A 21,593-nucleotide genomic window follows, 5' to 3' on the forward strand; every position below is an offset into this window, starting at 1 on the left:
GACGCATATGATATTGTCCCTATCATATAATTAATATAAAGACTTTAATGGATTGTGTCAAGTTGCCAAACACCTCGTCATCAATTTAGTGACGCATATGATATTGTCCTTATCATATAATTTTTGATATAAAGACTTTAAAGAATTGTATCAAGTTGCCAAACACCTCGTCATCAATTTAGTGACGCATATGATATTGTCCCTATCATATAATTAATATACAGACTTTAATGAATTGTGTCAAGTTGCCAAACACCTCGTCATCAATTTAGTGACGCATATGATATTGTCCCTATCATATAATTTTTGATATAAAGACTTTAAAGAATTGTATCAAGTTGCCAAACACCTCGTCATCAATTTAGTGACGCATATGATATTGTCCCTATCATATAATTAATATAAAGACTTTAATGGATTGTGTCAAGTTGCCAAACACCTCGTCATCAATTTAGTGACGCATATGATATTGTCCTTATCATATAATTTTTGATATAAAGACTTTAAAGAATTGTATCAAGTTGCCAAACACCTCGTCATCAATTTAGTGACGCATATGATATTGTCCCTATCATATAATTAATATACAGACTCTAATGAATTGTGTCAAGTTGCCAAACACCTCGTCATCAATTTAGTGACGCATATGATATTGTCCCTATCATATAATTTTTGATATAAAGACTTTAAAGAATTGTATCAAGTTGCCAAACACCTCGTCATCAATTTAGTGACGCATATGATATTGTCCCTATCATATAATTAATATAAAGACTTTAATGGATTGTGTCAAGTTGCCAAACACCTCGTCATCAATTTAGTGACGCATATGATATTGTCCTTATCATATAATTTTTGATATAAAGACTTTAAAGAATTGTATCAAGTTGCCAAACACCTCGTCATCAATTTAGTGACGCATATGATATTGTCCCTATCATATAATTAATATAAAGGCTTTAATGAATTGTGTCAAGTTGCCAAACACCTCGTCATCAACTACTATATTATGGTTGCGCCGACCTCTCATATTGTATTCTCTTATGTGTTCATAGGATTTTGACAATTATACGAGTAAATTAAATAATATACATATGAAAATGATTAATTATTATATGTATAAGGGAAAAAATGATGAAATATTCCCATATTATCTTAGTATTATAGAGGAAAGACCGTTGCCGACCTCTGATATTGTTCAAACTTATGTATTTATATGATTTTGGCAATTATATGAGTAAATTAAAAAATATACATATGAAAATGGTTAATTATTATATGTATATGGGAAAAAATGCTAAGATATTCCCATATTCTCTTAGTATTATAGAGAAAAGCCATTTAAGTGAGAGGGTATAGTAGTGTAAACGACCGGAATTACGACAGAGGGTTCAAAAACTACTATAGGTAGGCAGTGGTTGCCGACCTCTCATATTGTTCAAAACTTATGTATTCATATGATTTTGGCAATTGTATGAGTAAATTAAATAATATACATATGAAAATGATTAATTATTATATGTATAAGGGAAAAAATGCTGAAATATTCCCACATTCTCTTAGTATTATAGAGAAAATCCATTATAGTGAGAGGGTATAGTAGTGTAAACGACCGGAATTACGACAGAGGGTTCAAAAACTACTATAGGTAGGCAGTGGTTGCCGACCTCTCATATTGTTCAAAACTTATGTATTCATATGAATTTGGCAATTATATGAGTAAATTAAATAATATACATATGAAAATGATTAATTATTATATGTATAAGGGAAAAAATGCTGAAATATTCCCACATTCTCTTAGTATTATAGAGAAAATCCATTATAGTGAGAGGGTATAGTAGTGTAAACGACCGGAATTACGACAGAGGGTTCAAAAACTACTATAGGTAGGCAGTGGTTGCCGACCTCTCATATTGTTCAAAACTTATGTATTCATATGATTTTGGCAATTATATGATTAAATTAAATAATATACATATGAAAATGGTTAATTATTATATGTATATGGGAAAAAATGCAGAGATATTCCCATATTCTCTTAGTATTATAGAGAAAAGCCATTTAAGTGAGAGGGTATAGTAGTGTAAACGACCGGAATTACGACAGAGGGTTCAAAAACTACTATAGGTAGGCAGTGGTTGCCGACCTCTCATATTGTTCAAAACTTATGTATTCATATGATTTTGGCAATTGTATGAGTAAATTAAATAATATACATATGAAAATGATTAATTATTATATGTATATGGGAAAAAATGCAGAGATATTCCCATATTCTCTTAGTATTATAGAGAAAAGCCATTTAAGTGAGAGGGTATAGTAGTGTAAACCACCGGAATTACGACAGAGGGTTCAAAAACTACTATAGGTAGGCAGTGGTTGCCGACCTCTCATATTGTTCAAAACTTATGTATTCATATGATTTTGGCAATTGTATGAGTAAATTAAATAATATACATATGAAAATGATTAATTATTATATGTATAAGGGAAAAAATGCTGAAATATTCCCACATTCTCTTAGTATTATAGAGAAAATCCATTATAGTGAGAGGGTATAGTAGTGTAAACGACCGGAATTACGACAGAGGGTTCAAAAACTACTATAGGTAGGCAGTGGTTGCCGACCTCTCATATTGTTCAAAACTTATGTATTCATATGATTTTGGCAATTATATGATTAAATTAAATAATATACATATGAAAATGGTTAATTATTATATGTATATGGGAAAAAATGCTGAGATATTCCCATATTCTCTTAGTATTATAGAGAAAAGCCATTTAAGTGAGAGGGTATAGTAGTGTAAACGACCGGAATTACGACAGAGGGTTCAAAAACTACTATAGGTAGGCAGTGGTTGCCGACCTCTCATATTGTTCAAAACTTATGTATTCATATGATTTTGGCAATTGTATGAGTAAATTAAATAATATACATATGAAAATGATTAATTATTATATGTATAAGGGAAAAAATGCTGAAATATTCCCACATTCTCTTAGTATTATAGAGAAAATCCATTATAGTGAGAGGGTATAGTAGTGTAAACGACCGGAATTACGACAGAGGGTTCAAAAACTACTATAGGTAGGCAGTGGTTGCCGACCTCTCATATTGTTCAAAACTTATGTATTCATATGATTTTGGCAATTGTATGAGTAAATTAAATAATATACATATGAAAATGATTAATTATTATATGTATAAGGGAAAAAATGCTGAAATATTCCCACATTCTCTTAGTATTATAGAGAAAATCCATTATAGTGAGAGGGTATAGTAGTGTAAACGACCGGAATTACGACAGAGGGTTCAAAAACTACTATAGGTAGGCAGTGGTTGCCGACCTCTCATATTGTTCAAAACTTATGTATTCATATGAATTTGGCAATTATATGAGTAAATTAAATAATATACATATGAAAATGATTAATTATTATATGTATAAGGGAAAAAATGCTGAAATATTCCCACATTCTCTTAGTATTATAGAGAAAATCCATTATAGTGAGAGGGTATAGTAGTGTAAACGACCGGAATTACGACAGAGGGTTCAAAAACTACTATAGGTAGGCAGTGGTTGCCGACCTCTCATATTGTTCAAAACTTATGTATTCATATGATTTTGGCAATTATATGATTAAATTAAATAATATACATATGAAAATGGTTAATTATTATATGTATATGGGAAAAAATGCTGAGATATTCCCATATTCTCTTAGTATTATAGAGAAAAGCCATTATAGTGAGAGGGTATAGTAGTGTAAACGACCGGAATTACGACAGAGGGTTCAAAAACTACTATAGGTAGGCAGTGGTTGCCGACCTCTCATATTGTTCAAAACATATGTATTCATATGATTTTGGCAATAATATGAGTAAATTAAATAATAAACATATAAAAATTAATATTTATTATATGTATAAAAAAAAAAAATAATCATATTATATATGAATAATGGAAAAAAAATGAAATGTTCCTATAATCTCTTAATATATAAGAGAATAGACCGTATGTTGGGTGGCAAACGGAATTGAAAATACCCGCTTTGAGGACAGCGGGTTCAAAAACTACTATAGGTAGGCAGTGGTTGCCGACCTCCCGCATTATTCGAAATATTTATTTCGGATTATGTTTATATTGGTTACATAAAATAAAGTATATTATTATCCGTACAAATTTGTTTCTCAGTTCTATAGAACACGGGACTTGGCTCCGCGGATAATAGGAATATACGCTTTTTAGATAATATCGTTGAAACAAAAGTCAAGTTTCTATTATATATAGAATAACAAATCGTTTCCATATATTATCGTTAATTTTTGGAGGCAGGCAAATATTAATTTATTACCTGCCGTATAGTTGGATTATTATATCGTTACGGTATAATACAAATATGGATTCTTATGAAAGAAATATAAAATTATATATTAAATGTGGAAATATTATCATATGCGCTTGGTTTTATGTTATATATTACCAGAGAGATATATGAAAAGAGATAAATTTTAAATTTATCTTCAAAATGCAAATGATTTAACTTAATATTTATATTGGTTAAACAAAAATTGTACATGTGTGGATACAATAATTATGTATGTTGGAAATAAAATGATATTTTATAATGAAATATGTATATATAAAAAGATAAAATTATAGAAACATATATATTACAATAATTATATGAAATTCTTGTTATATTGGTAAAACAAGTATAAATTAAAAATGAAAATATGGATTACGAATGCTATATAAAAATGGCCGTAATCGAATAGATTTTTTACTTATATTTATATATTTAAAATTTTACCCAAAGGCGAAATATTGAATTTTATTCAATATAATAAAAATCATGGAATTATATAAAGTGAAAAATCTATATATCTATTATATTGCTTATTTCGATTCAAAAAATATGAATGGAATATGAAGGAAAAACATTATTCTGGTTGATCCTGCCAGTAGTTATATGCTTGTCTCAAAGATTAAGCCATGCATGTCTAAGTACACACGAATTAAAAGTGAAACCGCAAAAGGCTCATTATATCAGTTATGGTTCCTTAGATCGTTAACAGTTACTTGGATAACTGTGGTAATTCTAGAGCTAATACATGCAATTAAAACATGAACCTTATGGGACATGTGCTTTTATTAGGCTAAAACCAAGCGATCGCAAGATCGTTATATTGGTTGAACTCTAGATAACATGCAGATCGTATGGTCTTGTACCGACGACAGATCTTTCAAATGTCTGCCCTATCAACTTTTGATGGTAGTATCTAGGACTACCATGGTTGCAACGGGTAACGGGGAATCAGGGTTCGATTCCGGAGAGGGAGCCTGAGAAACGGCTACCACATCTAAGGAAGGCAGCAGGCGCGTAAATTACCCACTCCCAGCTCGGGGAGGTAGTGACGAAAAATAACAATACAGGACTCATATCCGAGGCCCTGTAATTGGAATGAGTACACTTTAAATCCTTTAACAAGGACCAATTGGAGGGCAAGTCTGGTGCCAGCAGCCGCGGTAATTCCAGCTCCAATAGCGTATATTAAAGTTGTTGCGGTTAAAACGTTCGTAGTTGAACTTGTGCTTCATACGGGTAGTACAACTTACAATTGTGGTTAGTACTATACCTTTATGTATGTAAGCGTATTACCGGTGGAGTTCTTATATGTGATTAAATACTTGTATTTTTTCATATGTTCCTCCTATTTAAAAACCTGCACTAGTGCTCTTAAACGAGTGTTATTGTGGGCCGGTACTATTACTTTGAACAAATTAGAGTGCTTAAAGCAGGCTTCAAATGCCTGAATATTCTGTGCATGGGATAATGAAATAAGACCTCTGTTCTGCTTTCATTGGTTTTCAGATCAAGAGGTAATGATTAATAGAAGCAGTTTGGGGGCATTAGTATTACGACGCGAGAGGTGAAATTCTTGGACCGTCGTAAGACTAACTTAAGCGAAAGCATTTGCCAAAGATGTTTTCATTAATCAAGAACGAAAGTTAGAGGTTCGAAGGCGATCAGATACCGCCCTAGTTCTAACCATAAACGATGCCAGCTAGCAATTGGGTGTAGCTACTTTTATGGCTCTCTCAGTCGCTTCCCGGGAAACCAAAGCTTTTGGGCTCCGGGGGAAGTATGGTTGCAAAGCTGAAACTTAAAGGAATTGACGGAAGGGCACCACCAGGAGTGGAGCCTGCGGCTTAATTTGACTCAACACGGGAAAACTTACCAGGTCCGAACATAAGTGTGTAAGACAGATTGATAGCTCTTTCTCGAATCTATGGGTGGTGGTGCATGGCCGTTCTTAGTTCGTGGAGTGATTTGTCTGGTTAATTCCGATAACGAACGAGACTCAAATATATTAAATAGATATCTTCAGGATTATGGTGCTGAAGCTTATGTAGCCTTCATTCATGGTGGCAGTAAAATGTTTATTGTGTTTGAATGTGTTTATGTAAGTGGAGCCGTACCTGTTGGTTTGTCCCATTATAAGGACACTAGCTTCTTAAATGGACAAATTGCGTCTAGCAATAATGAGATTGAGCAATAACAGGTCTGTGATGCCCTTAGATGTCCTGGGCTGCACGCGCGCTACAATGAAAGTATCAACGTGTATTTCCTAGACCGAGAGGTCCGGGTAAACCGCTGAACCACTTTCATGCTTGGGATTGTGAACTGAAACTGTTCACATGAACTTGGAATTCCCAGTAAGTGTGAGTCATTAACTCGCATTGATTACGTCCCTGCCCTTTGTACACACCGCCCGTCGCTACTACCGATTGAATTATTTAGTGAGGTCTCCGGACGTGATCACTGTGACGCCTTGCGTGTTACGGTTGTTTCGCAAAAGTTGACCGAACTTGATTATTTAGAGGAAGTAAAAGTCGTAACAAGGTTTCCGTAGGTGAACCTGCGGAAGGATCATTATTGTATAATATCCTTATCGTTAATAAATATTTGTTATAATACAAATAAATACAATTTACCAAAATAAAAATATTACAAAATGATTCCACGGAATCAAAAGTTAAAGTCAAAATAAAATGAAGATGGCTTTTATTTTATATGTGGGGCTTGGCAACCTCATAAAAAGACTTTAACATTATTAATGTTGCTGTGCGTATTTGTGGCAGTACTTACTACAACAACGGCGTTTCCTATAAAAACAAATTCTCGAAAATGGAAATCGAAGAAACTAAACTAAATTCGAAAGTAGAAGTCGAATTAAAATAAAAATAATTTTGAATGTGTGGTAATCAAAATAAGTGTGTGTGTATATGGACCATAATATACACGCGTTGCGAATATGTATTGTTCATCTATGTTATGAGCATACGTTGGCTAATGCAACAACCTAAAATATACAATGTTTGTACCTGTCATCCATCAGGTTAATGTTTTATATAAATTTTGCAGTATGTGTCACCCAAAATAGCAAACCATAACCAGATTATTATGATACATAATGCTTATATGAAACTAAGACATTTCGCAACATTTATTTTAGGTATAAAAATAAATTTATTGAAGGAATTGATATATGCCAGTAAAATGGTGTATTTTTAATTTCTTTCAATAAAAACAATATTGACATTATATAAAATTGAATTATAAAACTCTAAGCGGTGGATCACTCGGCTCATGGGTCGATGAAGAACGCAGCAAACTGTGCGTCATCGTGTGAACTGCAGGACACATGAACATCGACATTTTGAACGCATATCGCAGTCCATGCTGTTATGTACTTTAATTAATTTTATAGTGCTGCTTGGACTACATATGGTTGAGGGTTGTAAGACTATGCTAATTAAGTTGTTTATAAATTTTTTATAAGCATATGGTATATTATTGGATTAAATAATGATTTTATTCATAATATTAAAAAAGAAATGAAAAACATTATCTCACATTTGAATGTGAAAAACGAAGAGAAATATTTTCTTTTTCAATCAAATAATACTGAGAAATGTCTAGCATAAAAATTGAAATATTTTTCATCTAGAATTGTCTCTTATTAATGATTCGGAAAAAGAAAAATCTTGGTTTTGTTATTATTCTTCGTTGGTTCGTTAAATGGATAAAAAATGACTTTGCTTACAAGAACTATTGGAACTATTTATAACGAATTTAATTGATTGTTTTATCATTTATATATAAAGAATTTATGGCAAAATATAGTTATATATACAACCTCAACTCATATGGGACTACCCCCTGAATTTAAGCATATTAATTAGGGGAGGAAAAGAAACTAACAAGGATTTTCTTAGTAGCGGCGAGCGAAAAGAAAACAGTTCAGCACTAAGTCACTTTGTCTATATGGCAAATGTGAGATGCAGTGTATGGAGCGTCAATATTCTAGTATGAGAAATTAATGATTTAAGTCCTTCTTAAATGAGGCCATTTACCCATAGAGGGTGCCAGGCCCGTATAACGTTAATGATTGCTAGATGATGTTTCCAAAGAGTCGTGTTGCTTGATAGTGCAGCACTAAGTGGGTGGTAAACTCCATCTAAAACTAAATATAACCATGAGACCGATAGTAAACAAGTACCGTGAGGGAAAGTTGAAAAGAACTCTGAATAGAGAGTTAAACAGTACGTGAAACTGCTTAGAGGTTAAGCCCGATGAACCTGAATATCCGTTATGGAAAATTCATCATTAAAATTGTAATATTTAAATAATATTATTAAGAATAATGTGCATTTTTTCCATATAAGGACATTGTAATCTATTAGCATATCCCAAATTTATCATAAAATATAACTTATAGTTTATTCCAATTAAATTGCTTGCATTTTAACACAGAATAAATGTTATTAATTTGATAAAGTGCTGATAGATTTATATTATTACAGAGCGTTAATTTTTCGGAATTATATAATGGCATAATTATCATTGATTTTTGTGTTTATTATATGCTCTTGTATGATTAACAATGCGAAAGATTCAGGATACCTTCGGGACCCGTCTTGAAACACGGACCAAGGAGTCTAACATATGTGCAAGTTATTGGGATGTAAACCTAATAGCGTAATTAACTTGACTAATAATGGGATTAGTTTTTTAGCTATTTATAGCTAATTAACACAATCCCGGGGCGTTCTATATAGTTATGTATAATGTATATTTATATTATTTATGCCTCTAACTGGAACGTACCTTGAGCATATATGCTGTGACCCGAAAGATGGTGAACTATACTTGATCAGGTTGAAGTCAGGGGAAACCCTGATGGAAGACCGAAACAGTTCTGACGTGCAAATCGATTGTCAGAATTGAGTATAGGGGCGAAAGACCAATCGAACCATCTAGTAGCTGGTTCCTTCCGAAGTTTCCCTCAGGATAGCTGGTGCATTTTAATATTATATAAAATAATCTTATCTGGTAAAGCGAATGATTAGAGGCCTTAGGGTCGAAACGATCTTAACCTATTCTCAAACTTTAAATGGGTAAGAACCTTAACTTTCTTGATATGAAGTTCAAGGTTATGATATAATGTGCCCAGTGGGCCACTTTTGGTAAGCAGAACTGGCGCTGTGGGATGAACCAAACGTAATGTTACGGTGCCCAAATTAACAACTCATGCAGATACCATGAAAGGCGTTGGTTGCTTAAAACAGCAGGACGGTGATCATGGAAGTCGAAATCCGCTAAGGAGTGTGTAACAACTCACCTGCCGAAGCAACTAGCCCTTAAAATGGATGGCGCTTAAGTTGTATACCTATACATTACCGCTAAAGTAGATGATTTATATTACTTGTGATATAAATTTTGAAACTTTAGTGAGTAGGAAGGTACAATGGTATGCGTAGAAGTGTTTGGCGTAAGCCTGCATGGAGCTGCCATTGGTACAGATCTTGGTGGTAGTAGCAAATAATCGAATGAGACCTTGGAGGACTGAAGTGGAGAAGGGTTTCGTGTGAACAGTGGTTGATCACGAGTTAGTCGGTCCTAAGTTCAAGGCGAAAGCCGAAAATTTTCAAGTAAAACAAAAATGCCTAACTATATAAACAAAGCGAATATAATACACTTGAATAATTTTGAACGAAAGGGAATACGGTTCCAATTCCGTAACCTGTTGAGTATCCGTTTGTTATTAAATATGGGCCTCGTGCTCATCCTGGCAACAGGAACGACCATAAAGAAGCCGTCGAGAGATATCGGAAGAGTTTTCTTTTCTGTTTTATAGCCGTACTACCATGGAAGTCTTTCGCAGAGAGATATGGTAGATGGGCTAGAAGAGCATGACATATACTGTTGTGTCGATATTTTCTCCTCGGACCTTGAAAATTTATGGTGGGGACACGCAAACTTCTCAACAGGCCGTACCAATATCCGCAGCTGGTCTCCAAGGTGAAGAGTCTCTAGTCGATAGAATAATGTAGGTAAGGGAAGTCGGCAAATTAGATCCGTAACTTCGGGATAAGGATTGGCTCTGAAGATTGAGATAGTCGGGCTTGATTGGGAAACAATAACATGGTTTATGTGCTCGTTCTGGGTAAATAGAGTTTCTAGCATTTATGTTAGTTACTTGTTCCCCGGATAGTTTAGTTACGTAGCCAATTGTGGAACTTTCTTGCTAAAATTTTTAAGAATACTATTTGGGTTAAACCAATTAGTTCTTATCAATTATAACGATTATCAATTAACAATCAATTCAGAACTGGCACGGACTTGGGGAATCCGACTGTCTAATTAAAACAAAGCATTGTGATGGCCCTAGCGGGTGTTGACACAATGTGATTTCTGCCCAGTGCTCTGAATGTCAAAGTGAAGAAATTCAAGTAAGCGCGGGTCAACGGCGGGAGTAACTATGACTCTTTTAAGGAATCCGGTCTTAATAAACCAGACCTGGTGGCACTACGACAAAATCACATTGATGTGATCGACATACAAATTGTGACAGACGGACACTCTATGGATGATGCACACCAGCGCAAAATCAATAGATACGACAGACCGGACATACGAACTGAGTTGCGTCGCAGATTCGAAGCCGCAGGTGACATTGAATTCCATTCTGCCACCCTGAACTGGAGGGGGATCTGGAGTGGTCAATCCGTTAAAAGATTGATAGCGAAGGGTCTCCTCAGCAAATATGATAGTCATATCATTAGCGTCCAGGTTATGAGAGGCAGTCTCGGTTGTTTTAAACAGTTCATGTACCTGAGCGGGTTTTCCCGAGATTGGACTTAGCTAAAACGTTTGGTTCAAAACATTTGCTTGCTGTCTTGGCATAACATCAATAAAGGCATAAACATCGCAAATAATGGTAATATATAAATTGGCTATGAGGATGGTTTTAGTACGTAGGCGTTGCGGAACTTCGGTTCAGATAGAGCAATGAATCGTGCATGCTAGGAAACTGAAGTGTTGACAGACCTAGTATCTTTCGATAGATTTCCATACCTCCGCGATCAAAAAAAAAAAAAAAAAAAAAAAAAAAATAGCCAAATGCCTCGTCATCTAATTAGTGACGCGCATGAATGGATTAACGACGGACGTGTTTTCGTTGCGCTCGTGTACAGATTGCGAAGAACTTGGTTTTCCGTGTTTGGAAAGTAATAAAATCGGTGAATTAGTGCTCCGCGAAAGTCGTGTGCTAATTTTCGTGTGTTATAAACAAGCGGTTTGGAAGTAATTAACAATTAATTGTTGGGAATTTTCCACTTAGCACGTGCTGAAGGCGAACTTACGAGTAAGTTTTTCGAGTAAGCTTTTTGATCAGCTGTCACAAAGCTTATTGGTGGGAGTCACTGCTAAGGTTTGTGTCTAGGGAGAGTTTTAGTGCTACCAGACTCTACCGATAGGTGGAGCTCGAGTTCCAGAGCAACTACCTTTTGTCAGCGAGTAAACGAGCATACGGTTGCTGGCGTCGACGGTAGGTGGAGCCACCATCGTATTTATGCCGATGGAGAGCGACAGCAGCGCGAGTGCCTTGAGCGGAAGTAGTGCCTCGATGAAGTCCAGACGAGGCAGGCGCAGAAGCCATCTGGCATCTAAGAGCTCGGCGCCAACGCAGGCGAAATTGGTTGCCCTGGCATCGAATGGAGTGCCAGAACCCGTTGGGGTACTGGAGGAGCCGTTTTCGTCGCTGGAGGACGCCCGGGCGGCTACGGAGAACGCTGCCATTGATGCTGCCCCCCCCACGCTGCTGCCACCGCTGCTGATCCTACTGCTGCCCCTGCTGCCGACCACACTGCTGCCTCCGCCGTTTTCACTGCTGCTAAAATTGTTGCCACCACTGCCACTGCCGCCACCGCTGCCGCCCGTGCTGGGCAAGCAGCCATGATGGCAGAGCTGTCGGCCACACAGCGCATGGTGAGAAGCAGCTTCCGCAGACTAGGAGAAGTGGACACGGAAGAGCTCTCATATGCTATCAGCCGCTACGATGAGCTGGTGTTGGCGCTAATGCTCCGGTGCGGAGAGCTGGAGACGCGGCTTGCTATGCCGCCACCGCCGCCGCCGTCGTTGAATCTGTTGAAAAATACGGCCGCCAATGCTCCCCAGATGCAGCAGGTTGCACCCATCGCTGCCCCGCGGACTACCAAGGTCCGCGAGACGTGGTCAGCGGTGGTGAAGTGCGACGACCCTGCGCTATCGGGGAAAGACATAGCGGAAAAGGTGCGAACGATGGTTGCACCCTCTCTCGGAGTCAGAGTACACGAGGTCCGTGAGCTCCGTCGAGGTGGTGGTGCGATCATTCGCACTCCTTCGGTGGGAGAGCTGCAGAAGGTGGTCGCTTCAAAAAGATTCGCCGAGGTTGGCCTAAATGTGGCACGGAATGCGGCCGAGAAGCCGAAGGTCGTCGTATATGACGTCGACACAGCTATCGGCCCTGAGGAGTTTATGAAGGAGCTCCACGAAAACAACTTCGACAGCGAAATGAATCTGGCCCAGTTTAAGAAGTCAGTGCACCTGGTGACCAAGGCGTGGTCGGTAGCTGACGGCGCCACAGTAAATGTGACGCTGGAGGTTGACGACCGGGCGATGGCGAAGCTTGATGTAGGTCGTGTCTACATCAAGTGGTTCTCATTCCGATGCCGGTCACAGGTCCGCACATACGCCTGCCACAGATGTGTGGGTTTCGACCACAAGGTCAGCGAATGCCGGCAGAAGGATAGTGTCTGTCGCCAGTGCGGGCAACAAGGCCACACTGCGGCAAAGTGCCAAAACCCGGTGGACTGCCGGAACTGCCGCCACAGAGGGCAACCCTCGGGGCATTACATGCTCTCGAGCGTTTGCCCGATATACGGGGCGTTGCTGGCGAGGGTGCAAGCTAGACACTAATGTTTAGCTTCATCCAAGCGAACTGTGGCCGAGGCCGAGCTGCGACCATCGAGCTCGGAGTCCGACTCAGGAGATCGGAGTCTATGTTCGCGCTGGTGCAGGAGCCGTATCTCGGCGGGGACGGAATGGATGTGCTGCCTGAAGGAATGAGAATTTTCATCGATCGGCGAGGGAAGGCAGCCATCCTAGTGGATCACCAGGAAGCCATCTGTATGCCAGTGGAGACCCTCACCACAGATTATGGCGTATGTCTGGTCGTGAAAGGGAGTTTTGGCTCAATCTTCCTTTGCGCCGCATACTGCCAGTATGATGCACCTCTGGAACCGTACATCCGGTACATGGATGCGGTCCTGCTGCAGGCCAGCAGAACCCCCGCAATCCTGGGCCTCGACGCGAATGCAGTGTCCCCCATGTGGCTTAGCAAACTCTCTCGTCATGCCGAGGGGCAAGCTAACTACAGACGGGGTGAGCTGCTGTCAGAGTGGATGCTGGAGGCAAGAGTCGCCGCCCTAAACCAGTCAACAGAGGTGTACACGTTCGATAATTACAGAGCTACAAGCGATATCGACGTGACAATCGTCAATGAGGCAGCATCTATGTGGGCCACATATGAGTGGAGAGTGGACGAGTGGGAATTGAGTGACCACAACATCATTACTGTTGTGGCCGAACCAACTACCGCGCGCGCAGTTGAGAGCATAGCTCCTGTGCCGTCCTGGAACTTCTCCAATGCACGTTGGCGATTGTTCAAGGAGGAAATGGTGAGTAGAGCAGCCGAACTTCCGGAAAACTTCTCAGAGTCGCCGTTGGACCAGCAAGTTTCGACCCTGCGCAGTATAGTACATAATGTATGTGATATTGCGCTGGGAAGAAAGTCCATCCGATTGCCCAACAGGAGAGCACGTTGGTGGACTGCCGACCTCTGTGATGCAAGGCGCGAAGTCCGGAGACTTCGTCGCCTACTTCAAAATGGAAGGCGTCATGATGATGATGCCGCAATAGAGCGTGTATTGGTCGACCTGAGGCGGGCCTCAGCCAACTACAAGAAGCTCATTTGGAGGGCGAAAATGGATGAGTGGAAACGCTTCGTGGGAGATCATGCCGACGACCCATGGGGGCGCGTCTATAAGATTTGCCGAGGCCGCAGGAAGTGCACGGAGATTGGGTGCCTCCGCGTGAATGGCGAGATGATCACCGATTGGGGTGACTGTGCACGAGTGCTCCTCCGCAATTTCTTCCCAGTTGCGGAGTCCGAAGCACCGACTGCCATCGCGGAGGAAGTCCCACCGGCCCTCGAAGTATTCGAGGTTGATGCATGTGTTGCCCGGTTGAAGAGCAGGCGCTCTCCCGGCTTGGACGGCATTAATGGCACTATCTGCAAGGCAGTCTGGCGCGCCATACCCGAGCACCTTGCATCGTTGTTTTCCCGATGCATCCGATTAGGATACTTTCCCGCTGAGTGGAAGTGCCCACGAGTTGTCTCGCTGCTCAAAGGGCCAGATAAGGACAAATGTGAGCCCTCCTCATATAGAGGAATATGCTTGCTACCAGTCTTTGGTAAGGTGCTCGAGGCCATCATGGTGAATCGTGTGAGAGAAGTTCTTCCGGAAGGCTGCAGATGGCAATTTGGATTTCGCCAAGGACGATGTGTGGAGGATGCTTGGAGGCACGTGAAGAGCAGTGTTTGTGCCAGCCCGGCGCAATACGTGCTCGGCACATTCGTGGACTTCAAAGGAGCATTCGACAACGTCGAATGGAGTGCTGCACTCCGCCGACTAGCCGACTTGGGATGCCGGGAGATGGGCTTGTGGCAGAGCTTTTTCTCCGGCCGAAGAGCAGTGATCCGAAGCAGTTCCGGTACTGTGGATGTACCGGTAACTAGAGGCTGCCCGCAGGGGTCAATCAGTGGCCCATTTATCTGGGACATACTGATGGATGTACTGCTTCAGCGTCTCCAGCCGTATTGCCAGCTGAGTGCATACGCGGATGACTTGCTGCTTCTCGTCGAGGGAAATTCCCGAGCTGAGCTAGAGGAAAAAGGTGCAGAGCTGATGTCCATCGTAGAAGCGTGGGGAGCGGAAGTTGGCGTTACCGTCTCGACCAGCAAGACGGTAATAATGCTGCTGAAAGGTGCCTTGAGACGTGCGCCTACGGTGAGGTTTGCTGGAGCGAACCTTCCGTATGTGCGTAGCTGTCGGTACCTTGGCATCACGGTCAGTGAAGGAATGAAATTCCTCACGCACATAGCTTCGCTTCGCCAGCGGATGACCGGAGTCGTTGGAGCATTGGCGCGTGTGCTTCGAGCCGACTGGGGCTTCAGTCCTCGAGCCAGGCGGACCATATATGACGGACTCATGGCACCTTGTGTGCTGTTTGGTGCCCCGGTATGGTATGACACCGCCGAACAGGTAGCCGCCCGGAGACGACTAGCCTCCTGCCAGAGGCTAATCCTGCTTGGATGCCTTTCGGTATGCCGAACAGTGTCCACAGTGGCACTGCAGGTACTTGGCGGAGCTCCCCCGCTTGACTTGGCTGCTAAGTTTTTAGCGGTCAAGTACAAGCTGAAGCGTGGATACCCGCTGGAGGAGAACGACTGGCTATACGGCGAGGACACTACGTGTCTAAGCTGGAAGCAGAGGAAGACTCGCCTAGAGGAGTGCTTGCTGCAGAATTGGCAAAACAGATGGGATGACGACAGCGAACCAGGACGGGTGACGCACAAGTTCATCCCATACGTCACTCTCGCCTATCGAGATCCAAGCTTTGGATTCTCGATGAGGACGTCTTTCCTGCTGACAGGTCACGGGTCGTTTAACGCATTTTTGCAAGGGAGAGCCCTCAGCGATACCACTGCTTGCGCTTGTGGTGATCCATATGAGGACTGGATGCACATATTGTGCGCTTGTCCTCTATATGCAGATTTGCGAAACCTCGATGGACTTGGAGTGCAGCGCCTTGGCGAAAACTGGACCTTCAATAGAATCCTGGAAGATCAGCAGAGGATTCAACGGCTGGCAGCGTTTGCGGACGAGGTGTTCCGTAGGAGGAGGGGTATTTAGCCCAAAACTTCGCCGTGTGGTTAGCGGGCGAGAATACTTCCACAGCCCGCTATTGCTTGTCGTAAGAGGCGACTAATATAGCGACTGGTTCCTCTAACCATGCTTGTCGGAGCAAAAGGAGGAGGCCCACCGAGCCTCTCTTTCGGTACCACGGGTTGTGCTGCTCCAAGACAGCACATTGAGGTAGGCCCCCTGGTGGGAGTATCGTGGTGGCTGTGGTTGATACCCATATCGCGGGTAGAGCCTTCGTGTTCGACGTTTGAGTTACGGTGCTAGTTGCGCAAAACTCGGGTGCTGTGACCCAGAGATCAGTAGAGATTTTAGGTAGATCTCGCTCCTCAGCAAGGGGGAGTGCTTGCCCGGCAAGCAAGTACTCGAATTGCTACCGGGGTGGTCGCTATGTACATAGCTATAGCTTCCAGTCCGGGACGTTTGTCTGGCGTATCCAGACTCATGCACCATGTTGATACATGCACCACTTGTGGGTGTTCAGGGTGTCGTGGTTGTAATCCCTTCAGTGTGGAACACGCCACGTAAAACAAGTTCGGAGAGGTCCGAAAGTCACTGTCCCTATCTACTATCTAGCGAAACCACAGCCAAGGGAACGGGCTTGGAATAATTAGCGGGGAAAGAAGACCCTTTTGAGCTTGACTCTAATCTGGCAGTGTAAGGAGACATAAGAGGTGTAGAATAAGTGGGAGATATTAGACCTCGGTTTGGTATCGTCAATGAAATACCACTACTCTTATTGTTTCCTTACTTACTTGATTAAATGGAACGTGTATCATTTCCTAGCCATTATACGGATATATTTATTATATCTTATGGTATTGGGTTTTGATGCAAGCTTCTTGATCAAAGTATCACGAGTTTGTTATATAATCGCAAACAAATTCTTTAATAAAACGATGCATTTATGTATTTTTGATTTGAAAATTTGGTATAACTCCAATTACTCAGGTATGATCCAATTCAAGGACATTGCCAGGTAGGGAGTTTGACTGGGGCGGTACATCTCTCAAATAATAACGGAGGTGTCCCAAGGCCAGCTCAGTGCGGACAGAAACCACACATAGAGCAAAAGGGCAAATGCTGACTTGATCTCGGTGTTCAGTACACACAGGGACAGCAAAAGCTCGGCCTATCGATCCTTTTGGTTTAAAGAGTTTTTAACAAGAGGTGTCAGAAAAGTTACCATAGGGATAACTGGCTTGTGGCGGCCAAGCGTTCATAGCGACGTCGCTTTTTGATCCTTCGATGTCGGCTCTTCCTATCATTGTGAAGCAAAATTCACCAAGCGTTGGATTGTTCACCCATGCAAGGGAACGTGAGCTGGGTTTAGACCGTCGTGAGACAGGTTAGTTTTACCCTACTAATGACAAAACGTTGTTGCGACAGCATTCCTGCGTAGTACGAGAGGAACCGCAGGTACGGACCAATGGCACAATACTTGTTCGAGCGAACAGTGGTATGACGCTACGTCCGTTGGATTATGCCTGAACGCCTCTAAGGTCGTATCCGTGCTGGACTGCAATGATAAATAAGGGGCAATTTGCATTGTATGGCTTCTAAACCATTTAAAGTTTATAATTTATTTTATAAACGACAATGGATGTGATGCCAATGTAATTTGTAACATAGTAAATTAGGAGGATCTTCGATCACCTGATGCCGCGCTAGTTACATATAAAAGCATTATTTAATACAATGACAAAGCCTAGAATCAATTGTAAACGACTTTTGTAACAGGCAAGGTGTTGTAAGTGGTTGAGCAGCTGCCATACTGCGATCCACTGAAGCTTATCCTTTGCTTGATGATTCGATAAATAAATGATTTTTTCCTGTAGCCAAACACCTCGTCATCAATTTAGTGACGCATATGATATTGTCCCTATCATATAATTAATATAAAGACTTTAATGGATTGTGTCAAGTTGCCAAACACCTCGTCATCAATTTAGTGACGCATATGATATTGTCCTTATCATATAATTTTTGATATAAAGACTTTAAAGAATTGTATCAAGTTGCCAAACACCTCGTCATCAATTTAGTGACGCATATGATATTGTCCCTATCATATAATTAATATAAAGACTTTAATGGATTGTGTCAAGTTGCCAAACACCTCGTCATCAATTTAGTGACGCATATGATATTGTCCTTATCATATAATTTTGATATAAAGACTTTAAAGAATTGTATCAAGTTGCCAAACACCTCGTCATCAATTTAGTGACGCATATGATATTGTCCCTATCATATAATTAATATAAAGACTTTAATGATTGTGTCAAGTTGCCAAACACCTCGTCATCAATTTAGTGACGCATATGATATTGTCCTTATCATATAATTTTTGATATAAAGACTTTAAAGAATTGTATCAAGTTGCCAAACACCTCGTCATCAATTTAGTGACGCATATGATATTGTCCCTATCATATAATTAATATACAGACTTTAATGAATTGTGTCAAGTTGCCAAACACCTCGTCATCAATTTAGTGACGCATATGATATTGTCCCTATCATATAATTTTTGATATAAAGACTTTAAAGAATTGTATCAAGTTGCCAAACACCTCGTCATCAATTTAGTGACGCATATGATATTGTCCCTATCATATAATTAATATAAAGACTTTAATGGATTGTGTCAAGTTGCCAAACACCTCGTCATCAATTTAGTGACGCATATGATATTGTCCCTATCATATAATTAATATAAAGACTTTAATGAATTGTGTCAAGTTGCCAAACACCTCGTCATCAATTTAGTGACGCATATGATATTGTCCTTATCATATAATTTTTGATATAAAGACTTTAAAGAATTGTATCAAGTTGCCAAACACCTCGTCATCAATTTAGTGACGCATATGATATTGTCCCTATCATATAATTAATATAAAGACTTTAATGGATTGTGTCAAGTTGCCAAACACCTCGTCATCAATTTAGTGACGCATATGATATTGTCCTTATCATATAATTTTTGATATAAAGACTTTAAAGAATTGTATCAAGTTGCCAAACACCTCGTCATCAATTTAGTGACGCATATGATATTGTCCCTATCATATAATTAATATACAGACTTTAATGAATTGTGTCAAGTTGCCAAACACCTCGTCATCAATTTAGTGACGCATATGATATTGTCCCTATCATATAATTTTTGATATAAAGACTTTAAAGAATTGTATCAAGTTGCCAAACACCTCGTCATCAATTTAGTGACGCATATGATATTGTCCCTATCATATAATTAATATAAAGACTTTAATGGATTGTGTCAAGTTGCCAAACACCTCGTCATCAATTTAGTGACGCATATGATATTGTCCTTATCATATAATTTTTGATATAAAGACTTTAAAGAATTGTATCAAGTTGCCAAACACCTCGTCATCAATTTAGTGACGCATATGATATTGTCCCTATCATATAATTAATATACAGACTTTAATGAATTGTGTCAAGTTGCCAAACACCTCGTCATCAATTTAGTGACGCATATGATATTGTCCCTATCATATAATTTTTGATATAAAGACTTTAAAGAATTGTATCAAGTTGCCAAACACCTCGTCATCAATTTAGTGACGCATATGATATTGTCCCTATCATATAATTAATATAAAGACTTTAATGGATTGTGTCAAGTTGCCAAACACCTCGTCATCAATTTAGTGACGCATATGATATTGTCCCTATCATATAATTAATATAAAGACTTTAATGAATTGTGTCAAGTTGCCAAACACCTCGTCATCAATTTAGTGACGCATATGATATTGTCCTTATCATATAATTTTTGATATAAAGACTTTAAAGAATTGTATCAAGTTGCCAAACACCTCGTCATCAATTTAGTGACGCATATGATATTGTCCCTATCATATAATTAATATAAAGACTTTAATGGATTGTGTCAAGTTGCCAAACACCTCGTCATCAATTTAGTGACGCATATGATATTGTCCTTATCATATAATTTTTGATATAAAGACTTTAAAGAATTGTATCAAGTTGCCAAACACCTCGTCATCAATTTAGTGACGCATATGATATTGTCCCTATCATATAATTAATATAAAGACTTTAATGAATTGTGTCAAGTTGCCAAACACCTCGTCATCAATTTAGTGACGCATATGATATTGTCCCTATAATATAATTTTTGATATAAAGACTTTAAAGAATTGTATCAAGTTGCCAAACACCTCGTCATCAATTTAGTGACGCATATGATATTGTCCCTATCATATAATTAATATAAAGACTTTAATGGATTGTGTCAAGTTGCCAAACACCTCGTCATCAATTTAGTGACGCATATGATATTGTCCTTATCATATAATTTTTGATATAAAGACTTTAAAGAATTGTATCAAGTTGCCAAACACCTCGTCATCAATTTAGTGACGCATATGATATTGTCCCTATCATATAATTAATATACAGACTCTAATGAATTGTGTCAAGTTGCCAAACACCTCGTCATCAATTTAGTGACGCATATGATATTGTCCCTATCATATAATTTTTGATATAAAGACTTTAAAGAATTGTATCAAGTTGCCAAACACCTCGTCATCAATTTAGTGACGCATATGATATTGTCCCTATCATATAATTAATATAAAGACTTTAATGGATTGTGTCAAGTTGCCAAACACCTCGTCATCAATTTAGTGACGCATATGATATTGTCCTTATCATATAATTTTTGATATAAAGACTTTAAAGAATTGTATCAAGTTGCCAAACACCTCGTCATCAATTTAGTGACGCATATGATATTGTCCCTATCATATAATTAATATAAAGGCTTTAATGAATTGTGTCAAGTTGCCAAACACCTCGTCATCAACTACTATATTATGGTTGCGCCGACCTCTCATATTGTATTCTCTTATGTGTTCATAGGATTTTGACAATTATACGAGTAAATTAAATAATATACATATGAAAATGATTAATTATTATATGTATAAGGGAAAAAATGATGAAATATTCCCATATTATCTTAGTATTATAGAGGAAAGACCGTTGCCGACCTCTGATATTGTTCAAACTTATGTATTTATATGATTTTGGCAATTATATGAGTAAATTAAAAAATATACATATGAAAATGGTTAATTATTATATGTATATGGGAAAAAATGCTAAGATATTCCCATATTCTCTTAGTATTATAGAGAAAAGCCA

The 21,593-nt window shown here is 39.3% G+C and overlaps 2 non-coding genes and 1 pseudogene across 2 annotated transcripts; all 3 read left to right on the top strand.

Annotated features, from left to right (window-relative positions):
- The first annotated feature begins 4,953 nt into the window (after nucleotides 1-4,953).
- LOC116803284 lies at nucleotides 4,954-6,948 on the top strand. Its single transcript, XR_004363523.1, has one exon. It is a non-coding gene; the product is annotated as a small subunit ribosomal RNA (ribosomal RNA).
- Nucleotides 6,949-7,635: 687 nt separating this feature from the next.
- On the top strand, nucleotides 7,636-7,814 carry LOC116803289. The gene has a single exon (XR_004363526.1). It is a non-coding gene; the product is annotated as a 5.8S ribosomal RNA (ribosomal RNA).
- A 394-nt stretch (nucleotides 7,815-8,208) lies between these two features.
- On the top strand, nucleotides 8,209-11,576 carry LOC116803287 (annotated as a pseudogene).
- The last annotated feature ends 10,017 nt before the right edge of the window (nucleotides 11,577-21,593 follow it).

The sequence above is a fragment of the Drosophila sechellia genome, unplaced genomic scaffold, assembly GCF_004382195.2.
Source record: "Drosophila sechellia strain sech25 unplaced genomic scaffold, ASM438219v1 U_41, whole genome shotgun sequence".
Classification (NCBI taxonomy): Eukaryota; Metazoa; Arthropoda; class Insecta; order Diptera; family Drosophilidae; genus Drosophila; species Drosophila sechellia.